Source organism: Falco biarmicus, chromosome 8 (assembly GCF_023638135.1).
Source record: "Falco biarmicus isolate bFalBia1 chromosome 8, bFalBia1.pri, whole genome shotgun sequence".
In the NCBI taxonomy this organism is placed as follows: domain Eukaryota; kingdom Metazoa; phylum Chordata; class Aves; order Falconiformes; family Falconidae; genus Falco; species Falco biarmicus.
In genome coordinates this window covers 20,770,638-20,786,234 of record NC_079295.1, presented here as the reverse complement: position 1 = coordinate 20,786,234, position 15,597 = coordinate 20,770,638, and the positions used below count along the sequence as shown (strand labels likewise).

The 15,597-nt window shown below is 42.7% G+C and overlaps 1 long non-coding RNA gene across 2 annotated transcripts; it reads left to right on the top strand.

Moving 5' to 3' along the window:
* The first annotated feature begins 1,370 nt into the window (after nucleotides 1–1,370).
* On the top strand, nucleotides 1,371–11,598 carry LOC130154450 (uncharacterized). 2 transcript variants are annotated; one of them, XR_008823741.1, is made up of 3 exons: nucleotides 1,371–2,993; nucleotides 4,993–6,495; nucleotides 6,641–11,598. It is a non-coding gene; the product is annotated as an uncharacterized LOC130154450 (long non-coding RNA). The 2 variants fall into 2 exon arrangements; XR_008823742.1 differs by having other exon boundaries at nucleotides 4,993–7,407; nucleotides 7,538–11,598.
* The last annotated feature ends 3,999 nt before the right edge of the window (nucleotides 11,599–15,597 follow it).

Sequence of the window (15,597 nt, the reverse complement as noted above, 5' to 3'; positions counted from 1 at the left end):
TCCGAGCGAGGAGGTTCCGAGCCCCAGGGCCGCGCCCGGCCACCGGCCCGAGGGGCCCGGCCCGAGGCACCCCGCGCGCCCCCGCCAGCAGCGGCGCCGGGCGGGGCGGGACGCGGGGCCGCCCGCAGAAGTTGGCGGGGCAGCCCCCCTTCCCCTCCCCCCCCCCTTCCCCTCCCCTCCCCTCCCCTCCCCGCGGCGGGCACCCCCCCTCCATCCCTCCCCCGCGGCGGGCCGCTCTCCCGGGGTGCTGCCGGGAGAGGGTTTTCGGGCAGAAGAGACGCCGCGGTAATTTTTGCACAGAGTTTTGAGAACATGCTGCTTGAATGCCGGTACCGAAAAGCAGTGTTTCGGTGTTTGTGTGATCGGTGAGTTGTTTGGCAGCCAGGTTGCTGCTCCAGCGCGGGTCCTTACTCCAAAGAGGGACCCGATGCCTTGGGGCACAGCCTGCAGCTGCTGCCCATACCCACCTGTGCTTGTACGTATCTCTTGAGAGTCAGTAACAAAAATATGTTTTCATTAAAAGCCTCCTGAAACAAAGATTAAAGAGTATGGAGGAAAATGTGATAGCCTAGCAGCCGAAGCGCTCTGTCCTCTTACGTACGATCCAAACGTTTTGGACCGACATAAACTGTGGCTGATTTACCTCTGCTGAAGACCTAATTCTGGCGCACAAGGTACTCGGAAACATGTAAAAGGTATTCCAGAGACACAAAAAACCATGGTCTCATATTCCAAGAAAAATCAAACTAAGCTAGACTAAACCAAAATAAATTCTTATTCTGCACTACAGCAATTACCTGTAGTGACTGCAAATTCTTTGTTTCCTGTACACACAGGCATGTTTTTAACCAGAAGCTGTATGCGATGCTTTAAACCAAAAAGAAGTAATTTCTTGTTTGATTTTTTTTTCCATGCTGATAGATGTGTGGTTATTCTGCTTTAGGATATGTGAACAAATCTTTAAGAAATAGAATGCATTCTGCTGTATTACTGCATATCCTGTGAAGGCTTTGAGTGACTTCAGTGCTGTAAGTGGCTTTAAAAGGAGAAGTTTAGTAGTCACATTTTTTAAGTTTTATTTCTCTGGTGCTTTACTTGCTTGGTCAAATGTAACTAGTGCAGCACGGTGATCAGGCAGCATTTCAGGTAGTGGCTTTTCGGTTATTTTAACAGGAGGTTTCCCAAATCTCCCCTGGCATGAGATGTTCTGTAGAAGGGGCAGGTTCCTCACGCTGAAACCCCACTGCCCTGCTGACTTCCTTCCCTGGGCTTCCTCAGTAATTTCTCTAATGTGTCAAGCTACTTTGCTAGAAAATAAATATTCAGAGATGGGGAGGGAGGGGGGGAGAAGGGAGGAAAAAACAGGCCTCCCAGCGAGCTATTGATTTGAAATACGAAACATATTATTGATACAAGAAAAACCCAGACATAAGGAAGCAGTTTGATATTGCACAATATTTGAAAAAAATCCGGTGCATCTGTTTAGCACAATATACTGCATAATGACAGCAATCTTCCCTGTTTGTATCTATTCATCTGATTATACAGCATAACAATTCTTTTTGCTACACATTTATTTACTAAAGGATTTTTTTTTAATGGATGATAAATTAGTAAATCAGATATCATGTGCTTGGGAAAATACGTTAGTTGACTCCCTACACACAAGATAGTTGCAGTTCGTATTTTATGTGATATTCAGTGATACTTGTATATACAGATTAAGTTATGTGCTTCCTTTGTGGCGAAGACAAAGGAAGTTTTAAATCACTATTTAGTACTCTTTCATCTGGGCACATGTTATTTTGAAAAGCTTCAGTTTTTAACACTGCAATGCAGCACTGATGTAATGAAGAGCTTTGACTTACTTGAAGTATAACCCAGTGGCCTTCTTTTGATGCCTTTTCCATAGCTATTTCTGCTACAGCTTCCTGTCCTTGACCCAATGATACATTGTGAAGTTCTCCTGAGTCAATGGTAAATTCAAACTTGTTCCCTAAACAGAACAATATACTGTACTACTTCGAGCCAAATAATGAAGTGTTCAAACAAGCATGTGTTATACACACAGTGTTTAAAGGGCACCACATCACGTGAGTCACCAAAGTAAAAAACCAGCCCACAAAAATATAGTTTCAATAGATCATCTGAGCTCAGATATTGTGTTGCTCTCTGGGTAGTATTCCGTATTAGCAAAATGCTGCTGTCTAAAAGTGGAACAATTGATTCCTGCTAATGGATTCCTACCTATTGCCTATATAAATATTTCAATGAATGCAGAAGTGGATATGTTAGAAATGTATCTAAAGAAAAAATAAGAAATTAAATTAATGTCTCACTAAAGGCAGCATTACACGCAGGCAGTAAATACAAAGGACTCAACAGAAGTCCTCACACTGGCACTAGGAGGTAGTTTGGTCAGAGGAGGGTTGGTAAGTTTTCAGCGTATCTAGGCAGTAGCGTCAAATCTGTTGCTCAAGTATCCTTATACAAAGCTGATGACTTGCACTAGTAAAAATGCAGAAGAGCACACAGCTACCTCTTATTTCAGAAAGCAGCCACCATTCACCCAGGCAGCTGCCTGAGTCAAGCACTGTAACTTTCATCAGATAGTATGTGTTCCAGATGTAATGCCGTCTGTGGGTTAACATGTGCCAGCACTCGGCAGTCGTGGAAGGGCCTCATTTATTTCTCTGGTTGTGGTAGGCAGAATATCTAAGACCAGTGGTACTGCTAACTAATTTGGTAAAAAATTATTTTATTTCATAGTAAATGATGTGTTTTCTTATGATTGTTAGTAATAGGGTCTAGTCTGGACTGACGGGTCAGAATCGACAAGAGGACCAGTCCAGGAGATAAACACGACTGGGGAACAGCACTACCTTCTTTGAAAGTTTTTGTGGACAGTGGCCACATTTTGTTCCAAGTTACATTTGTGCAAAGTTCCCATAAATTAAGAATTACAGTTGACAGAGCCTCGGGGAAAACAACAGGTAAGGTGTAAGACCCATCTATGGGGCATAATATTTTATCATGACTTCTGTTTGGTAGAGATCCAAGTACAACACACGTTAGGGTCACTCACAGTGCAAAATCTGTCCTTCAAAGGGCTGAGGCTAGTAATGCAAACTGACAGCACAAGTCATCCCAGCCGATCTGCTGTCTCACATAATTATTGGGTTTGGGAGATAACTTTTTGCTTTTATTTTTAGAAATTCTTTTAGAAATGTCTCTTTTCTGGACATTCCGACTCCATTGCTTCTGCTTGTCCTTTCCAGGGGCCTTCAGTATCTCCGTCCAGGTAAAAAAAATTATTCATCTTTGTTCACACTTGAATAAATACTCTGTAGAGCCAGTACGTTGGAGCACAAGCACATGGGTTTTGAAAATCAATGTAACTAAAGTTTTTGATTTTTAAAAGCCTGTGTGGGATCATTATTATAGACACACTGTACCCTGATTTCTTTCCATGCGGAGTCAGAGGCAAAAATCAAGTAACTGATGACACAGTGGTCGATGTAAATTCAGAGTTCACAAAGCATCAGTTTCGTTTTCTGTAACTAAAAGCTTTAGGACAGAACAGCTGTGAAATTAATAGAAAAGATTTGTAATATTTATCAGTGTTCATTTTTGCATAGGCTTTGAATTTTATTTGTGGCCAATTTCTCCATTTAGAAGATTTTTAAGGCTTTTAAAACCATGCAATACAGACTCTGGGTATCATAAGTTTAAATCATACACATATAGAAACATTCCTCGTAGCGCATGATTCCGTTCACAGATGATGATTAAGTGTGTCAGCTTGCAAGACCAGCTAAGCCTTCACCAAAATATGGACAAAATTCTACATGTCAGGCTTTTCTGAGATGTCTGCCTTCACAAATTAAATGTGGACTTTTGTGCGTAAGGCTTTTAGTGTGTCAACAAGGCTAGAAACACTGAATTGTGCTGAGAAGGAGTATTAATACAGTATTCCAAGGTCAGTTGAACTCAGATTTCTCTAGAAGAGGAACAGGTTATATTAAGAAATTGCCAGATCAAAGATAGATAGTGAAATGCTTAAAATTTTAAAGTCTCTAAGAACCAGATCTTAAATTTTCTACTGTTGCAAAAAAACCCCAAAAAGGGAGCTCTACACCATTATTTATCACATTGTACAGGGATGTGCTGTGTTCTGTTACTTGCTATTTAATCCAGAGGTGCATTCAGCTATGTATTGGTAGCGAGCACTGAGTTTTAAGCCATCAGAGCAGCAGAAGATAGGACAGAAATAAACTTGGCTGCAAATGCCCTTTCGAAAAAGAACAGGCATTTTGAGAGGGGAGGGAAGGAGTTTCCCTGTCCCTGGCGGAGTTTATTATTCTCTGGGAACAGGTAAACCAACCCTGGCTCATGAAGATACTTTAGAATAGGAAATGTTTTGCCTTTGAAATGTACCAGATTACATGTCATTTCAAATAGTGTTCACGGCGAAGATACCCCTGGGACCACCTTACAAGAGCTTTATTTCTTGCCTGCAAATTAGTCAGTTCAAAACACTTCTCCTCTCATCTCTGCCTTCGGCTCTTAATACCACACACACACCATTCGTGAAATAGGGGATATGAATGAAAAGACCCTGAATACAATAGTACAATTTAAAAAATAAAACAAAGGACTGTAAAGGCAAGAACAAGGCGGGTTTCAGCCGGCAAGAAAAACGAATGAAATTCTGGTGCATTTTTGGAGGCATTTCAATAAACCCTCTTTCCCGTTTCAGCAGGGGCTCATTGAAACAGCTATGTTTTCCAAGTGGCAGACAGACAATAGCATCTAAATTATTTTTAAGAAAGCACTCACAGCACTAGGCGCCCACTACTACTAAATCCGTCTTAGAGGAGAAGGGTGGAGGCAGAAGATAGGTCAACAAATGTATCAAGTTCTTTGTGTAATGCCTCACTGACATTTTCCAACTCCCTCAGCTGGCTTTTATTTTTTTATTTTTTTTTCCAGGATCCTGGTAAAACATAGTAAAGGATTTAAGGTTATCGTCTGTCTCTCTCTAACTTCTGACATCTCTTTATAACAAGAAAGAGCCACAGCCAACTGTAACAGGAGGGCAACACAATGAATCCTGGTAAGACAGGGAAGGGGGGAGGTTCAACTTTGCTGCCCCTTTGCCCCTATTTCTTCCTCACAGAACAGAAGTGCCATCTGTTCCTAGTCCTAACATGCATGCATTTGATTTCCATTCAGTAATAACTAACACAGGAAAAAGATTATCAAGTGATCTAAAGCACTATCAACATTAGCAAGTCTTCCCCATCCAGTGTTTTGTTTGCACCTCCAAAGATCAGCAGATGAAATGGATATGGGCAAGTGCCTTAATTGCCTAGAATTATTCTATTCTCTGGTAGAGGACCATATGGTCAAGGTGTGGAACATGACCAGACTAAGGATGTTTAGGTGCTTGGGTCAGAACAAGATTTAGAAAAATCAGACAAGAGGATGGATGTTTAGATTCTCCAACCTGAATTCAGTGCACCGATCTCTATTACTTGGTGCTGTAATACATCATTACAATAAGGCAAAATCAAGTCACAGTGTGTTGTGTGAGGCTAGACAGTCAGTATTAAAGTATGAGCTTGTTTCAAAAGAATCTGTAAAAATGTTTCTTAGGCTTCACAGTCAAACTTTTCACAAATAAAAAGCACAGCACCACCAAACCACCAAACACCTTCCAGGCCAGCAAACTTGGTTAAAGATTGTGCTGGTTTTGGTTGGGATAGAGTTAATTTTCTCCACAGTAGCTGGTACAGGCTGTGTTTTGGATCTGTGCTGGAAACAGTGTTGATAATACAGAGATGCTTTAGTTATTGCTGAGCAGGGCTTACCCAGAGTCAAGGGCTTTTCTGCTCCTCACCCCACCCCACCAGCGAGCAGGCTGGGAGGGGACACAGCCGGGACAGCTGAACCCAGTGACCAAAGGGATATTCCATACCATATGGCATCGTGCTCGGCGTGTAAGCTAGGAGAAACGTTGGCCGCAGCTCAGGCACTCGCTGGACATTGGTCGGTTAGTGGTGAGCAGTTGTTCTACATTTGCATCACTTGTCTGTCCTGCATTTTATTTCTTCTTTTTTTTTGTGTTTGTTTTTTATTTGCCTTTTCATTAAAATGTATTATTATTGTTGTTATTATTATTTGATTTTATTTTATTTACGTTATTAAACTGTTCTTAACTTAACCCACAAGTTTTCTCACTTCTACCCTTCCAGTTCTTTTCCCCCCATCCTGCTGGGGGGAGTGAGCGAGCAGCTGTGTGGTGCTTAGTTGCTGGATGGGGGTAAACCACAACAAAGGTCCAAAATACCAATGAGACACTGCAGGTGCCGAAGACCCCGTGGGTCCCTCAGTTATGCCCGGCCATGCCTGATGTCTTATTGTTGAAAGTAATGGGGTGCAGCACCAGATGCCAGTGAAGGAAAGGTGCCTACGTGCTGTTTGCAAAGCAAGGTAACAATTAAACAATAGGTGCCGTGGGATTTCTCTGTCCCAGCCCTTCAGGCTTTCCAGTGCTCTTTCCTTTTGCTGTCTATACCTGATTATTTTAGCCGTCTCTCATTTCTTCATCTTCTCATCTTTTCTCCCTTTGCTGCAGCTGCCTGCTTACCTTGTTACTTAAGGCACTTCTATGGCCAGAAATTGACCATGTTGTCAGACCCCAGCTTTCCTCCCAGGGACTGGTGAAGGACCTCAAGCCTGAGAGGAGCATGGCCAGAAGCATTATAATGAAAATTATAAACCTTGTAAAATGGCTCAAGAGGGCGAAGCCTAGAAAATGGCTAGTAAGTAGCTTGTGCTTTCAACTAGCTTATCTTGAGCAAGTCAAATATCGCTTAAACTGTATCTGAAATCTGAAGCTGATCTGTCTGGGAAACCTACTGCTGTCTACATTGTCAAAATACATGAGACAACATTTCGTTTCTCCAAATTTCCATTAATTTCATTGCCTTCTTTTCTTTCTTTTCCTCCTACACCAGGATGACACTTCTGAAGCACACTTTTAAGAGCATAATTTGATCAAATGATCCAAGGGAACTCCCTATAGACATCCATGATTTATCTGTTCTAAAGGTTGGCGTGCATGACACTAGCAATTGGTTTAACCCCAGTTAATTTTTAGATAATAAATATATTGTGTTTTTTCCAGGTGAGGACTGTGTTTTGTTTACACAGCTCGCTCAGAAATGTATCAAAGGCAGGGCCCAGCCACGCGTGGTGGTGAACGTTCTGAGCATCCCAACCTCAACCGGAGTGGAAGGTGCTTGGCGCCTCGCTGGAGTCAGCCATTGTGCATGTCCTTATGCAAGGTGCTCGTTAGGTGACTTCCAGATGACCTCACGGTGACGGGGCAGGATTTCACTGGTTAGCTGATTTATGGTTCAGTACAGTAGATACTTTGTGCTCTGAAAAGAAGTCAGGTCATCAGCTGAATCTGAATTTCTTTGTCCTCCCTTTCCCTTCTCTGTTTGGGATTTCACTTTCCGGCTCACAGCACATGCACTGGAAGCCAAAGAAGCCTCTTTTATTAGGTTAGTATTTTCATCCTAGTCCTGACTCACATCTGTGCAGGCTTTGGGCTCCTCTGCTCTGTACCCATTTATCACTCTTTTCAAAGGGAAGAAGGAAACTCGTGGTACGGGTGCAAAACTTAGAAGAGATCTGTGCCGAATAAGAGCAAGAACACAGCTGCACAAGACTCAGCATACTTCTCACAGGCAAAATGCAGTGAAGGAAAAGATGGCATTTTAAGCTAAATGAGACATCATTATACAATACTCTTTACATTCAGCTCATTCTAGGAAGAATATATACATGTGGCAGCAGCACCCGGGACATGAAGAGCTACTTTGAAAGTAGATGCGGTTCCCAGTGTTTGAGATGAGGATGGATAGTGGAGAGAGAAAATCGGCTGTCCCTGCAGAGGTGCCCCCAGCCACAGCAGCGTCTGCGAAGTCGTGCATTTCTGTCCTTAACGGGAAAGCAGCCTGGCCTGGCTGAGAGCAAGTGCACTGTGTAGGAAGCGTTTCAGACAGGCATTCATTGCCTGAGGAGGAAGGTTCCAGTGGCCCAGCAGAGCTGGTTTGCAGCACAAACGACTCAAGCTACAGCAGAGAGACCCAGGCAGAAGTACACAGACCTATCCCTATTCCCTCCCAGTGTGGCAAAGCAGGAAGGCATGCAAGTGAGACCTGAAAATCATTAGGCAAAGGGCTGTTCCATGGCTGCATGGCCACACGTACAGGTACCCACACACGGAGTCATAAATGGGAGCTCATGCAGGGCTCCTACTGTACCAGGGAGGCTGACTGGGCTGTGCAAGTAAGCTTTTTCCTTCCAAACAGACCGATGTAAATGATAGCTGAGGGTGTATCGCAGGCGGTCAGGTTCTTTACACTCAGCCTCACGTTGTCAGAGGGTTTTGCTCACTGCACTGCCCTGTGAAGTACAACAGTAAAAGCCTGTGACAGGAGAGAAAGAAAGTTGTAAGCCAGTGGTAGCACTAGATTAAAACAGCAGCACGCAAACACACTGACCTCTTCCTGAGTGGTAACCTTGAGTGAGAGCTAATTCACTGGATTGATTTTATTCAGCTTGTCCATGAGAAAATAGAGCACAGCAGCACTGACTGCTACTGGCCAAAAGTGCTTGCGAGCTTCAGTGATCTTTATGGTGTTTATTTCAGCTTCCAGGTCCTTAAAGATATGGGCAAAGTTAAGATGTAGTATTACACTCAAAAGTCTTATTGGCAAAAGGCACAACATATATGCATCTAAGAATGTATTGTTAGTCCAATTAATGTTTTAAACAGTCTAATAGTCAGTATTACTTAATACAGGAAAGCCTCATTAGCACTAGAGTTAAATTGCTACACAAAATTTTCCCTGTTCTCTAGTGTTGTGCTTACTCCTCCAGTGCTCCTTTGGGGTCTTAAGATTGACACTTTGGCATTTCTCAAAAGGAATGGGGGAGTATTATGATGAGTCATCACCAGGAGGAGTGTGATACTCATGGGAGGGGATGTCTTCCTCCTCAGTCTGGTGTCTGCTTGGATTTAGTTTTATATGTTTTCTTAACACTTATCAGTTTACTGTGATTAAATGACTGATTTGTGTCATCTGTGTCTGTATTCTTCCCTGTGACTTATTCTAGAGCTATAGGTAGTTCCATCCACAATGAATAACAATTTGTTATTCCTATAAATCAGAGTTAAACTGAACTAAATCTAGTGAAGAGTACCTCACAGCTGGACAATTGCTATCGCAGCTGAAACAAGTTAATATCTATTTAGCCCCAGACAAACCCAGGGAATGGCTGACACTGTCATGTGAAGACAAACCTTGTTACTTTTTAGTAATAATGGCAAAGTCACATTTACTGGGCTATAAAGTCCCTTTGGATAGTCTGTAAATTGCAGAGTTCAGCAAGGGTTTGCAAACCCTCCTATGGCTGCAGAATCATGACTGAGCAGCAGAACTTGGAAGCATTCACACTTTCCTGTCTTGTCGTGAATCAGGACAATGTATATAGGTCTGATTGACTCGGTTTTCTTCATTGCCATCAGGAGACCAGCTAACAAGAAGCATCTGGTTTTCATTGCCAATATGACTGTACAATCAGCAAGAATACTGTGATTATTAAAATGAGAGCTATAGGTTGTAGAGCTAAGTTAAAAATTCCTGTAGCTGTAGGAGACATAGTGTAACCTATACGGGTATAGTGTAATTAAGATCACATGCTTGAATCTAAGATACGTCTCACTCACACACACACAAAATCAGGCAGGTTTTACACGAGGTAATGCACAACAATTTCTGGAACTGGGTCTGTACACAAACACAACTAGATCCCATATATATGATTAGAGATTGATTAGAAACAGAAGGAGAAATGTCATAGTCACATCTGGTTAACTTTTGAACTAAGCAATCATCTGAAGAGTAGAAACTAATATCTTCACATATCTATTGCATACTTCAATGCTATTTGCTGGCATTCTTCTGAAAAGACTCACTGGAATATTCCATTTTCTTTGACAGTCTGTGTTCACAGATGCAGATCTTTAATATCAGAAACACACACTTCCAAAATTATCTGATCCGCTTCTCAGTAACAAAAAGAACTTTTCCATCAGCTTGATACATAACTACCTATCTTACATATATGCAGTGTTTCCACCACGTGCTAGGTTCAAGATGTTTTAAAATACTTCCAATACAATAGTACACAAACGGTGCATAGATGTAAAAAATACGATTTTCCATGGCAAAAAAATTATACCTTGTTGATCCATTGTTGCTTCTATGTTTAATAAGCACTCAAAATTTCAACCATACTTGTAAACATATGTATATTTTAGTGTTACAAGTGTAGGCATTCGTATCTTGGTGATCTGTTGAGCATGGTCACTCTCAATGAGAAGGATGTACAGACCTCCCCATCTGGGGGAACCTCACTTTGAGAGTGGCACAAGCTCCCAGGGCTCCTCCACCAATATTTCACCACCCTCATAGTAGGAATTTTTTCTGATCCCTGCTCAGACTTCTCGTTGCCTCTTTCCTGCCCTTGTGCACCTCTGAGAAAAACCTGGCTCTGTCTTCTCTGTAGCCTCTTACAAAGTATTTTTAGACAGCAATAAATCCCCCTACCCTCCTGGCCTTTTCAAGGCTGAAGAATCGCAGCTCCCTCAGCCTCTCCTCGCATGCTACCTGCTCCAGCCAGCACTGGATTAGTGCCAGTAGGTTAATGTCTTTCTTGTACTGTAGGAGATAATGGTAATTAAATTCATACTTTTCATTTATAACATCTATTTTTGTTCATATAATTACTGGTAGTGTAAGACTTTTAACTTGTTCTACAGCTGTACCCTCTTCTTGAGTTTTATCCTGTTCAGTGTAATTGGATGTGCACCTACTTCAGCTTTCAGTTTCCCTCCTCTGAAGTCCAAATTTCTCCTTGCACTGCCAGTTCTTCAGTTGCCTCTTTTGCCACTAATCAGGCAGCCCATGCTTCAGCACATTATAGGCCTTTCAAGAGAAAAATGCAGGGTATTTTGTTTTTTAATTTTGCAAAAGCTTGTTCTGCTTCCTGGATACATCTATAAGAAGCTGGAATCCAAGGGTATGGTCCCCTCTGAAGAGCTGAATAACACACTGGCCTTGGACCAATGAAGTTTAATAAGGAGAATACTTCTAAAGAAGATCCACAATTTGAAAATTAGGAGAGTAGCAGAGCTCTTTTGAGTTTGCAGCATTTCTGACAGCACTTGGCTCTGCCATATCCCAGTATGGAGTGCTCCTGAGTTTCTTCTGCAGTCAACAAGACAGAGGATATGCAGGACTTAGCGGAAAGTATTCTTCCTTTTGAAGGATCAGGCTCTTGAAGAACCCCCTGCTGTTAGGAATATACCTCTTCAGGTACTTAAAATTATTTAATTAGCATTATAAATGTTAGTAAGAACACAGTTGACAAATCATTCTATCAAAGGTAACGGAGCTGTAATTGCAGATGGCACAGAATTTAGTACAAAAGATGGTGTTTCCAGAATTTGTTTTTAAAGTGTTTTAAAAGGCTGAATAAAGAAAGGAAACAAGCAAGCTATCAGGCAGTGGATTTTTTCCCCCCTCAGTGTTTTTTATGGACTAAGAATAGAGGGAACACATAGCAAGCATCTTGCTATTAAATTTGCCCATGACAAATAGTGCAGCTGCGTGTGGTGTGCAAGAACATCTGTAGAATCATGACACATGCAGAATCCCCCACACTAGGAACGTGACATTACACTGAAAACAATTCAGTGGTAAAAGCAACATAAATCCATTTTATATAATCTTTCTCCACCTTCTCCTCCCCCTTCAATTTGGAATTGTGTTAACTGAAGGATTCTGTCCCTCCTTCATGGCATCAGTAAATGTAAAAACGTAAAAGTGACTAAGCCTTTCAGGAGTGTTCCCTTCCTTCATTAACAGCTAGAATGCCAGTATGTCTTTCCTGAAGAAACAGAAAGTTTAAGAAAGAATAACCAGTGGCAGAAATGCACTAGACACCAGAGCTTACTCCAAGTGGAACTTGACACCATTTGCAGATGCAATTTAACTCTTCAGAAATCAAGGGGTGATTTTCTGTGTCGCTGTATCTTGTGCAGTTTTTCAGTTCGAAGTGAGCAGTTGGATTGCTACTAGTCTTTACTTCACCCATGTAAATGACAGCACAAAGTACAGTGGCATGGAAAAGTCTGTCTAAAATGTGCAGCTTTCTAAAGTAAGGGGAAACTCCTTGCCTGGGATTTTGTGAGGTCCCACAGCTTACCATTCAAATGTAGCTATTGTTGAAGTTGGTAAAAGTTCCTTTAAGTTCCGCATGGTCACAAAGGAGGAATGTGCCTTACTCAAAATCCTCGAAGGCTTTTATTTTCCCCAAAATTATTTAAAAAAAATGTTTGCTTCCTACTTCTAAATACTCTATTGTTTGCTCTCTGAAATAGTTCCTTTGTAATCTGGAGGGTTTAAAAGTAAGAAATTTTATAATGGCAATGCAAACACTGTTTTCTGTAAAGTCTGAAGTTGTTAAAAACTATGTGATGGCAATACCATGAGAAGGCAACATATGCATGCTGTTAATACCTGGATCATCATTTGCTTGTTTCTTTGGAAGCATCTTTTCAGTTGTTAGGACAGCTCAGGCATAACTGCATGAAGCTCCAAGAACATTTCCACATCCTTTATGCAGGCTGCAGGGCAAGCCTGAAGGTAGAACAGTCAGCCAGCTGGGTCATAATTTCAACTCTATGCCCATTAGATTCCTGCAACCTATATGCAAAACCACAACCCCTGTGAGAGATTTCCTTAAGGATTTTTTTGATAGCATGCATTTTGAGTTTACTGACTTGCTGATATTCTTTGGTCAAGTCCTTTGAACTTTGCTTCATTCACCATCCGAACAAAGCTTTTCCTATTTGAGAGAGACATACTGTGCATAAAAGAGAAGGGTTTTAAAGCACTCTGACAATGGGAAAGATACAACTGATATCACCTGACGTTTGCTTACTATTAAGGTTGTATTTATGTCTTGATTAAATTAGATATGATTCCTTGTTTAATAATACAATGATTTTTAACATCCACTTCCTTGTTTGCATGTTCAGTAACTGCTTGCACGAGCTACATAATCGTGTGAATCACCATAGCAGAAAGGAGCGTCATGTGCCCTGCAAAGCAGTTACGGAGTTGGAAAATGCTGGATTTTTTTCCACTTACCCTGACTTTCATGTGGAGAAGCACACGTCCAGTGGCCAGACATTGTTGCAGTCAACTGTGGCCGCTCCAGGCTAGAAATGAGTGTTGCATCCTGCTCACTAATCCTTCCATTGGTGGTGCTTGTGTTCTAGGTGGTCTCTCGGGTAAATGGTCTAACAGACGTGAACAGCTCCATGTAGTCTGGCCTCCAGGTAATATAAATAGTGATACAATTTTTAACAAGTCAGTACTGTAAGAAGTTGTGGAAAAAAATACTAGAGAAAGCTACTTTATATGGTAACTAAAATGGAAGACTAAAGTTCCCCTCTTGGAGATTTTACTTTAAATAAAGAGTTTTATGGTGATTTTAAAAAGTGTTCTATTTTTCTCATGATGGGACCAGAGTGATTCTTGGAGAGCAGACACAGAAATGGATAGATTCACCATGGATAAGTGATTTGACAAATACAGATTATGAAATAAATATGACTCTAAAACATATTTGGTTTAGACCCAAAGGATCCAAATTCAGCATCAGAATGATGATTATTGTAGCTGATCTAATTCTTTTAGTTGTTTGCCATCATTTCTATTTCTGCTGCTGTGAGACTTGTTTACAGCTTCTCAGCCAGAAGAATATCCCGAAGGAAATAACTGTCAGCAGCCAAAAAAAGTATCTGTAATTCATCCTAAAGCACTGTCAACTTAATTTTAATTTTTCTGCTTTATGAGTTCAGGCTGAAGTGGTAAGTTTGCAAATCCATAAATCAAACCATATTAATAAAGGAAATACGTATCTCTTTTTAAATTACGCTGTTTTCCTAGAACTTCATTGTAAGCACAGATTTTAGTAGTTAAATCTTCAATTACTAGAAACAGGAGAAAGAAATAAAATTGTGAAACGTATGCTGTGCATTATAGAAAGGTTTAAAATAGAAAAACTAGCTGACTATTGCAAATGCACACTGAACATCCAGATTTATGATTAAGTTTCCTACAGTTACGTCTGGGAGGAGCCATGTACAGGTTGCATCAGCTTCCTTCACCAAAGAAAAATTTTGGGATGCTAATCCCCCGCTGGCGGAGCTAGCTGTTGAGCAGAAAGACCAGTATGGTACCCACAGTATTGCATCTCAAAACATTCCCAAATTCGTGTCATACCTGCAGTGTGTCACGTGGACACGGATGTGGGGGTGTGCGAAGGCCTCGCTGTGCTCCGATGGCGCTGTTTGATTTACAGTTACTAACGCTCACTGTGGTGTCCAGGCAGGGAAGCTGTGTGCTGCTGAAGATACTGAAAAGCCAACAAAAAGTTAACAAGTACAGGTAGGGCCCTGAGCCTTAGGGGAAGCTCTGCTAGGTATTTACGGTCTGCCGGGAGGTGTTTTGTTGATGGTGGTGTGCAACGGTGCCTACCTTTACTGTGCAGTTTGTTTAACTGCATGCAGCAGCGTGGCAGCCTGCCACCGTGCCTGTGCAGGGCAGCTGAGCCTGAAGGCAATGGCCCTGCTCCTGAAGGCAATAGCCCTGCTCCCTGAAGGCAATCCCTGCTCCCTGAAGGCAGTGGCCCTGCTCTCTGAAGGCAATGCCCTGCTCCCTGAAGGCAATGGCCCTGCTCCCTGAAGGCAATCCCTGCTCCCTGAAGGCAGTGGCCCTGCTCTCTGAAGGCAATGCCCTGCTCCCTGAAGGCAATGGCCCTGATCCTGAAGGCAATGGCCCTGCTCCCTGAAGGCAATGCCCTGCTCCCTGAAGGCAATGGCCCTGCTCCCTGAAGGCAATGGCCCTGCTCCTGAAGGCAATGGCCCTGATCCTGAAGGCAATAGCCCTGCTCCTGAAGGCAATCCCTGCTCCCTGAAGGCAGTGGCCCTGCTCCCTGAAGGCAATGCCCTGCTCCCTGAAGGCAACGGCCCTGCTCCTGAAGGCAACAGCCCTGCTCCCTGAAGGCAATCCCTGCTCCCTGAAGGCAGTGGCCCTGCTCCCTGAAGGCAATGCCCTGCTCCCTGAAGGCAATGGCCCTGATCCTGAAGGCAATGCCCTGCTCCCTGAAGGCAATCCCTGCTCCCTGAAGGCAGTGGCCCTGCTCTCTGAAGGCAATGCCCTGCTCCCTGAAGGCAATGGCCCTGATCCTGAAGGCAATGGCCCTGCTCCCTGAAGGCAATGCCCTGCTCCCTGAAGGCAATGGCCCTGCTCCCTGAAGGCAATGGCCCTGCTCCTGAAGGCAATGGCCCTGCTCCTGAAGGCAATCCCTACTCCCTGAAGGCAGTGGCCCTGCTCCCTGAAGGCAATGGCCCTGATCCTGAAGGCAATAGCCCTGCTCCTG